The sequence below is a fragment of the Lactuca virosa genome, chromosome 9 (genome assembly GCF_052849685.1).
Source record: "Lactuca virosa cultivar CGN04683 chromosome 9, Lactuca_virosa_CGN04683_v6, whole genome shotgun sequence".
NCBI classification, from domain to species: domain Eukaryota; kingdom Viridiplantae; phylum Streptophyta; class Magnoliopsida; order Asterales; family Asteraceae; genus Lactuca; species Lactuca virosa.
This window is the reverse complement of record NC_136434.1, coordinates 80,792,861-80,802,070: the sequence shown is the minus strand read 5'-3', so window position 1 is coordinate 80,802,070 and position 9,210 is coordinate 80,792,861.

The window sequence follows — 9,210 nt, the reverse complement described above, 5'->3', positions numbered from 1 at the left end:
TGGATCTTGTTTGCATACTTAGTACTTAATTGAATCTAATCATATTATAACATAGTTGTCATGAGACTTTGAACAATATATCACGCCTTGATCGATTCCGACAAGGATCGGGGTGTGACATCAAGTACGTACCAAATATAGTTATGGACTTAGACATTAATCCAACACCAACATCTTAGACATCTACAAGCCAAATCATGACAGTCTTGATTAATATCTACTTCCAAAATATGACCGACTGTGGAGAATTTGAATAATATGATATACCATAACATAATTATTCTGGAAGTCAAAACATGTAAAATGAAACGATAGTAAACGATTGACAAAAGATAGCAACACTTTACTCATAAATAAACAACAACTTTTATTCATCATCAAATGTCAATTACACTTTACACATTTCAAAGCTATCTAACTACTAAAACTAATATCATCCTTCAGCCCTATGCGCCTTGCATGCTGGAGATGCTTAACCCTGCCCAGTCCCTTCGTGAGGGGATCTGTCGGGTTCTCATCCGATGATACCCTCTTTGCCACGATGAGTCCTTCTTATATTCGATGTCTGATGAAATGGTATTTTATGTCGATGTATCTGGATCTGCCATGATCTCTTGGTTCCTTGGCTAAGGCAACCGCACTATTGCTATCACAGAAAATCTCCATAGGCTCCTTTATAGCTGGTACAACTCCAAGGTCTCCAATGAAGTTCTTTAGCCATATAGCCTCCTTTGCTGCCTCGCTTGCTGCTATATACTCTGATTCGCAAGTTGAATCAGCCACTGTCTCCTGCTTGGAACTTTTCCAAGAAATTTCTCCTCCGTTTAAGGGAAAGACCCAGCCTGACTGAGAGCGGAAATTATCCCTATCAGTCTGGAAGCTAGCATCATTATACCCTAATACTCTCAAGTCATAACTCCCACTGAGGGTAAGGACCCAGTCCTTAGTCCTCCGCAGGTACTTGAGAATGTTCTTTACCGCAGTCCAATGAGCCTTGCCAGGGTTCCCCTGATATCTGTTGACCATGCTCAATGCAAAGGCCACATCAGGACGAGTACAAGTCATAGCATACATGATCGAGCCTACAGCGGAAGCATAAGGTACTCGACTCATCTCAGCTATCTCAGTCTCTGTACTCGGGCTCTGAGTCTTACTCAATCTGGAGTTACTCTAGATCGGTAACTCTCCTTTCTTGGAATTCTGCATGCTGAACCTATTCAACACCTTATCCAAGTAGGTACTCTGACTAAGTTCAATTAGTCTTTTACTCCTGTCTCTCAAAATCCTTATCCCTAGGATATAGGCAGCTTCACCAAGGTCCTTCATAGCGAAACACTTCCCAAGCCAGGACTTCTTTTCCTGCAGAGTTGGGATGTCATTTCCTATGAGTAGTAGGTCATCCACATACAGTACCAAAAAGCTAACTATACTCCCACTAGCCTTGACATATACACAGGACTCATCTTCACTCCTCGAAAAGCCAAACTCTTTGACTTTCTCATCGAAACAAAGATTCCATCTGCGAGGTGCTTGTTTCAATCCATAGATGGATTTCTCAAGCTTATACACTCTATTAGGGTACTATGCACTGACAAAACCCTCTGGCTGACTCATGTAAACATCCTCAGCCAACTTTCCATTAAGGAAAGCGGTTTTGACATCCATTTGCCATATTTCATAATCATGAAATGCAGCAATGGCTAACATAACCCTAATAGACTTAATCTTCACTACTGGTGAAAAGGTCTCATCATAATCAACTCCCGGAGTTTGAGAAAAGCCCTTTGCAACCAGTCGCTCCTTATAAGTGTGTACATTACCATCCATGTCGGTCTTCTTCTTGAAGATCCATTTGCACCCGACTGTCTTGCAACCTGGTACATTGTCAACCAAGTTCCAAACTTGATTGTCATACATGGACTGTATCTCGTTGTCCATAGTCTCTTTCCATTTAGTAGCCTCAGGGCCTGCCATGGCTTCCGTGTAGCTGTTAGGTTCATCCAGACTTACCAGTGTGCTATCACTGATAAGTGTATCACCTTCCGCAGTAATATGGAAACCATAGTAATGCTCAGGTGCATTCCTAACTCTCGTTGAACACCTCAGAGGTACAGACTCTTCTGTCGAATCAACAGGAGTTTCCTCCTCAGGTTGATTGCTAGGGTTTGAGGTTCCTTCACCACTTGACTCTTGAATTTCTTCAAGGTCAATTTGCCTCCCACTGTTTCCTTGGCTTATGAATTCTCTCTCTCGAAAGACTCCTCTCCTTGCTATAAAGACCACATTATCACTGGGTCTGTAGAAGAGGTGACCAAAGGATCTCTGTGGGTAGCCGATGAAAATACACCTCTCACTTCGAGATTCGAGCTTATCGTGAGACTCGCGCCTCACAAAAGCCTCGCAACCCCAAATCTTGATGTGGTCCAGATTGGGAACTTTTCCGGTCCACATCTCATGAGGTGTTTTGGCAACCTTCTTTGTAGGGACTAGATTAAGGATATGGGCGGCAGTCTCTAAGGCATACCCCCAGAATGAGATTGGTAACGAAGCTCGACTCATCATGGAACGAACCATATCCAACAAGGTTCGATTGCGCCTCTCAACCACACCATTAAGTTGTGGTGTCCTGGGAGGTGTCAATTGTGAGATAATCCCACATTTCTTAAGATAGTCAAGGAACTTTGTACTAAGATACTCACCACCTCGATCGGATCGAAGCATCTTAATGTTCCTGCCCAACTGATTCTCCACTTCCTGTTTGAACTCTTTGAATTTTTCAAAGGTCTCTGACTTATGCTTGATTAAGTAGACATATCCATATCTACTAAAATCATCAGTAAAAGTCACATAGAAGCGGTTAGCATCTCTTGTGGCAGTTCTGAAGGGTCCACACACATCAGTATGTATGAGGTCCAATAAACCCTCACCCCTAGCACAAGTGCCAGTGAAGGGTGACTTTGTCATTTTCCCAAGCAAACAAGATTCACAACTATCATCTGACTTTAGGTCAAACGACTCCAAGACTCCATCCTTTTGGAGTTGGCCTATACGTTTCTTGATTACATGTCCAAGACGACAAATCCATAATGATGTTTTATCCAAACTAGTGGAAAAATCGATACACAATACATTATTTCCTAGGTTATCAACAACTGACACAGTTTCATATACACCATCACAAGGTAATGCTTTAAAATAAAAAACATTATTAAAGAAAGCATTAATACCACCACTATCATTATCAAATGAAAATGTAAAACCTTGTTTTTACAAACCATGAAAGGAAATAATATTTCTCGCCATTTCAGACGAGTAACAACACTTATTCAAATCTAACACTAATCCACTACTTAGCAACAAAGAATAAACTCCAATCTTGGTGACAGGTGAAGTTTTCATATTCCCCATGATCAAGTTTATCTTCCCATGCTCTACATTCTCACTTCTTCTTAGTCCCTACAAATCAGTACATATGTGAATACCACAACCTGTATCAAGGACCCAAGAATTAGAATGGAGTGAATTATTAGAAAATATAGTGTATGTACCTGCATGGTTGGGTTTTACTTTCCCATCCTTCACATCTTGCTGGTACTTTGGGCAGTTTCGCTTCCAGTGCGACTTTTCATGGCAATAGAAGCATTCAGCCTCTTTAGGGTTAGCAGAAGGAGTGACGAAACCTTTCTTGGTTCCACTTGAAGAGGAGCCATCAAGAGGCTTTCCCTTGGTACCCTTTGAAGGGCTCTTCCTCTTCTTTCCTTTTCCTTTACCGATTTCCAAGACAGGGGCCGCGGTAGTAGTCGGAGTGGTAACAACCGATTTACTCTTAAGACCACTTTTCGTGGTCTTCAAGAGTCCTTGAAGTTTGCTAAGTGTAACTTCATCCTTGTTCATGTGGTATGTTATACGGAATTGATCATAACATGAAGGCAAGGAGTGCAAAATGATGTCAATTGCCAACTCCTCGGGGAAGTTCACATTCAGTTTCAGCAAACGGTCCACATACCTTTGCATTTTCTGCATGTGGCCCGTGATGGGTTCACCATCCTTCATCCTGGTTGTTATCATGGAGGAGATGATTTCATACCGCTCTTGATGAGCATTCTGATGGTAGCGGTCCATCAAGTCCTAGTGCATTTCAAAAGGGTAGAAGTCCTCATAGGACTTTTGGAGCTCGGCTGTCATTGTGGCCAACATGATACATGCCACTTTGGTAGCATCTCTCTCATGTGCCTGGTATTCAGCGATCTCCTCAGGAGTAGCAGACGACTCATCGAGTTCCTTAAGCTCCTTGTCGAGAACATATTCGTTGTCCTCATACCGAGTGACCATCCTGATGTTCATGATCCAATCCATAAAGTTGGATCCATCAAAGATGACTCTCCCACAAAGGTTCATGAGAGAGAAGGAGCCGATAGGGTTTGAGCCAGAAGCAGCATTGTTGGAAGACATTTGAAAGGAAGAAAGATAAGTTTAGATTAGATATAAAGATAATCCTTAATAAGACACCCAAATGTAATATTAAGGATAGGACCCAACACAATATTTTATAACTTAGAAGAGGGATGCCGTAATCCAAGCTATAAAATATTTGAAGGTAGGTGAATGACGATTCACCAATTTCCACCATGAAAACGAAATAAATTATTAGGTTTTAATTTGTTTTGAAACTCCTAGATTCTTTGAGATTCATTGAACTTTTCAATGGCATGTTTTAATCTCGAGTGTGCCCTTCAGGTTTTGTGACTGGGATGCCGAGGATCACAAAACAAGGTGTGAAGTAACCATGCAATAGTAATGTTTATCACTCAATCGATGTGTCGGTTAACCACACGCGCTCCACCGACCTATGATAAACCTTAAGCCACCCTTTGCCTACCTTGTTAAGTCCAGGTTAGTGTGCCGGTTAACCACACACGCTCCACTAACGACTTAATCAAAGTGCAAAGTGTAATTTCATGGGTTAGCACCTTATTCACATTTTCCTAAAGTAACTAAGATTGGGAATTTATAAAAACATTTTGTTACTTTATATTCATCATACTTTTAATGAAGATTTAAAGTCCTTGTCTTACCCGTTCGGCTAACGACCCTCCACCGATCAAGGAAGCGGTGGGTGAGAGTGGACACCCATTAAGCTGTCATTTTATAGGCAGTAACCTTATACCCCCCCCCTTGTAGACCGGCTTCGTGAATGATGCCTACTAACGGTAAAACGACTTGTTCTTATACATATATAATTATTATTAAACTTATAATATTATAAAGTATAAGGGTTGAATTTTAACTTTTAAAATTCTAGGGGTTGGAACTAAAGTTTTTAAGGTGACTTTACATGTTCCAAAACTTGAGGGCAAGTTTTGTAACTTTCAAAACTTTTCATCTTTCATAACTTATGAGTTAATGGTTTATTAAAATGAGAGACTTTTCATTTTATGTAACCTATGTGTTTCTTTAATGGACTTTAAAAGAATGACTTTTGGTAATCCATAACTTGAGGACAAATTATGGATTCCATTAAAACACATAATGATCAAGAATTAAACTAACAAGCAAGTTACAAATAATTCCTATGATCTTCTAAACTCATAAGTTCATGAATGTTCATATCAACAATTTCAAGAATCATAAATAAACCATATAAAACTTGAAATTTTGATAATAGCCATTGAAAATGGATTAGCATAACCATTACACCATCTAAAACAAGTTTTATAACACCAAAACAGTTTAGGGTAATGTTTCTAGTCCATTTCCAGCAGCAAAACTCGAAAATCTGCATTCATGGGCTCCTACTCGTCGAGTGCACGAACCTACTCGACGAGTAGGATGAATTTACTCATGGACTCGTCGAGTCCCCCCATGGACTCGGCGAGTTCATGCTGCAGAATGCAGAAAACTGAGTTTTTTCAACAAGTTTGCATCAAGTATCAAATAAACAAGCCTAGGCCTGATACCACTGAAGGGTTTTGAGCATTCTAACACTCCTATGGTGTACATGCAACCCTAGAAACCTTGGATCTATGTTTTACTATGATACATGCAATTTGTTTTTCCAAGGTTCTTAACCTATCTAGCATAGCATGGGGAACTTTTAAACATAAGTGCTAGAATAAGAACATATATTTTGTAGTTTGGATTCCTTGAGAACCTTGTGAGCATAGCACCTCAAGTGTGATGTCTCAAATGTCTCACACAACACTACAACACTTGGAATAACCTTGAGAGAAGTTTCACTAAACCTCAAAATCGGATTGCCCTCTATCTTGTACAAGTAGTAGTGCCGATTTTGCTAGACTAGGGGTCTTTATATAGTTGTGACACAGTAGGGTTACACCATGTAAACCCTAATTGTCATGGCTTTCCATATTCCATGGTCCATGCGTTTGTAACCTCCATGGACTATCCATGGAGCACCTTATGGGTTTTAACCCAATCCCTACAAACCATGGATCATTAGCCCACTATACAAGAATAGATGATTTACACAATCAACCCCATATATTTAATTAGTCTCTTTTTGATAACTTAATTAATTCCAAATTAATTCTTTGATCAATACTAATTAAATAATATTATTAATATATTAGAACTTATAATATATTAATAAAACTTAAGTGTCCTTTCTCTCATTTTAGTCAATCCAAGTATTGCAATGCCATGCAACCCAAATTGACCATGCTAACCGGGTCAAGTACATACATACCAGAAATAGTTATGGACTTAGACACCTTATCCAACAACATGCTAGTTGCTATGCCAGTTAGGTAGATCTGTAGGACTACCTGTATTATTATGTGATTACTTGTATGCGCATTAGTTGTGTTATATGTCGACATATTATTTGGGATGGGTTGAGGTGATACTGCTCCGTACGGTAACCAACAAACCCGGGAGCATTCCAGATGCGAGTTGAGGGCCAGGTGGGGCATGCCAGACTCGTACTGTGGGCTCGGGAGCATTCCACATACGAGCTGAGGGCCAGGTGGGGCATACCAGACTCGTACTGTGGGCTCGGTGGCAATCCAGATGTGAGCTGTGGGCCCGGAAGGCAATCCAGACTCAAACTGTGGGCCCAGGGGTAATCCAGACTGTAAAGTTGTGGACCTAGTACATGCTGTTGTTTGTATATGTGTTATGTGCAGTGTATCGGTATTTTGGGGGAACTCACTAAGCCTCAGGCTTACAGTTTCAGTTTATTGTTTCAGGTATATTAGGGGATCGCGGAAAGGCAAAGGCGTGATCGTACAGCTCCTCATATTTATGTTTATGTTTATGGGATACTCTGATATTATACATTTTGAAAACAAGTTCTGTAATGCTTCATGGTTTTGAAATGTTTTTAAAAGTTTAAATTTGGCCTGATCTTTATGGATGTGACAGATTGTCTTTGTGAAAACTATCTGGTATGTCATTATCTGTTATGTTTGTGTGCTAGGATGCTCTGTGATATATGTTAGTGGTAGTAGGGGTGAAATAGTCCCCGGATACCGGTTGAAAGATACCGAAGGGGTCGTAAGAACCCATGCATCCCTAGTAGTATGTTTATCTTATTTTATTATGTGGTAGTGGTAGGGGTGAAATAGTCTCCGGTTATCGATTGAAAGATACCGAATGGGAGGTTAGCTCCCGGTTACCAGTTGAAAGATACCGAAGGGGAGGTTAGCTCCTGGTTACCGGTTGAAATATACCGAAGGGGAGGTTAGTTCCCGGTTACCGGTTGAAAGAGACCGAAGTGGTAGGTCAGGCACCCAGATATGCCTGACAGTATGATGTTGTATGATATATGGTATGATGGGGGAACTCTCTAAGCTTCGTGCTTACGGTTTTCAGTTTTGGTTTCAGGTACTTCGTTTTCAAAGGAAAGGAGTCGGCTCGATCGCAGTGCATCACACTATGTTTTCCGCACATGAGATCTTTGGGATTACACTATGATATGGTTTTATGATAATATGTTTTGATTATTGGCTCCTTGGTTTTGACATGAGATATTATTATGGAAGTTTTTATACCGTTGGTTTTATTATAACTTATTTAAAAACAAAATTTTTGGTTTTAAATTTTTGGGATGTTACATTACGGCCCCTTCGAAGAAGCCCTGCAGTGTCAGATGGTCGGTGAATAGAAGCTCCCGGGTCAGAGTTCTATCCGCATATTTCCCGGTTTTCACTAGATTACTCTGTAAGTTAAGCTACACTTATTTGTTTAAGCGTAACTTTTAATTATAGTCATAAGTCGTTATTATGAACCTATAATTAAGATTTATCAATGATTCCGAGTCATTATACTGATTGATCTACTTACGGGAGTGATGTCTAGGCCAGATTTAGTGAGGTGCTTAAATTAGAATTTTCAAACAGTATACCTTCTATACTAAATGGACCCTACCTCCGATATGATCCTATCTGGTTATTACTTACTTGATAGATCTTGATGTAGACATTAGGATTATTGAGGAATCTAGACTAATTATTATAGTCGCTACGATTATGAAACTAGACTAAGCCTTAGTGGTTTATACATCTAGGTCTCTTTGGAAGTGCGAACCGAAGCGCTGCCGAAATCGTCAGTCTCCCATTTTATCAAGTGAGTGTATAGCCCCTTTCATGAACATGATTTAATACAAGTATTAATAAAAAGTATTAAATATTAGTTGGAAGTCATATGTGAATTATATGCTTATTGCCTGGATTATATTCTAAGATATATATATATATATATATATATATATATATATATATATATATGTGTGTGTGTGTGTGTGTATATATATATATATATATCATTATCATTATCATCATATCATATCATCATATTATCATATCATATCATATCATCATATCATACTATATTATAAAGGAAGCATTTTTTCTTTCCCCACATTCATTTGAAACTCTCATGCATTTTTCCTTTCACCATATTCATTTGAAACTCCCATGACTTTTCAATTTCTTTCTAATAATGATTATAAGTTATTTAATAAGATTAAATAAATATCAAACCTAAAGTGTAATCATATATAAACAAAATTTCAATATTAAAAGAATATCTTTACTTCTACTTATAAAGTTATGTTTTTTAACTTTTTACATATTATACTTAATTTATTAGTTTTAATATATTGTTGGATGTAAACCATTATCATTTTAAAGCTACAACTTTTGAACAATTCGTATAAAATATTTAAATTATAAACTTAAATATAACATT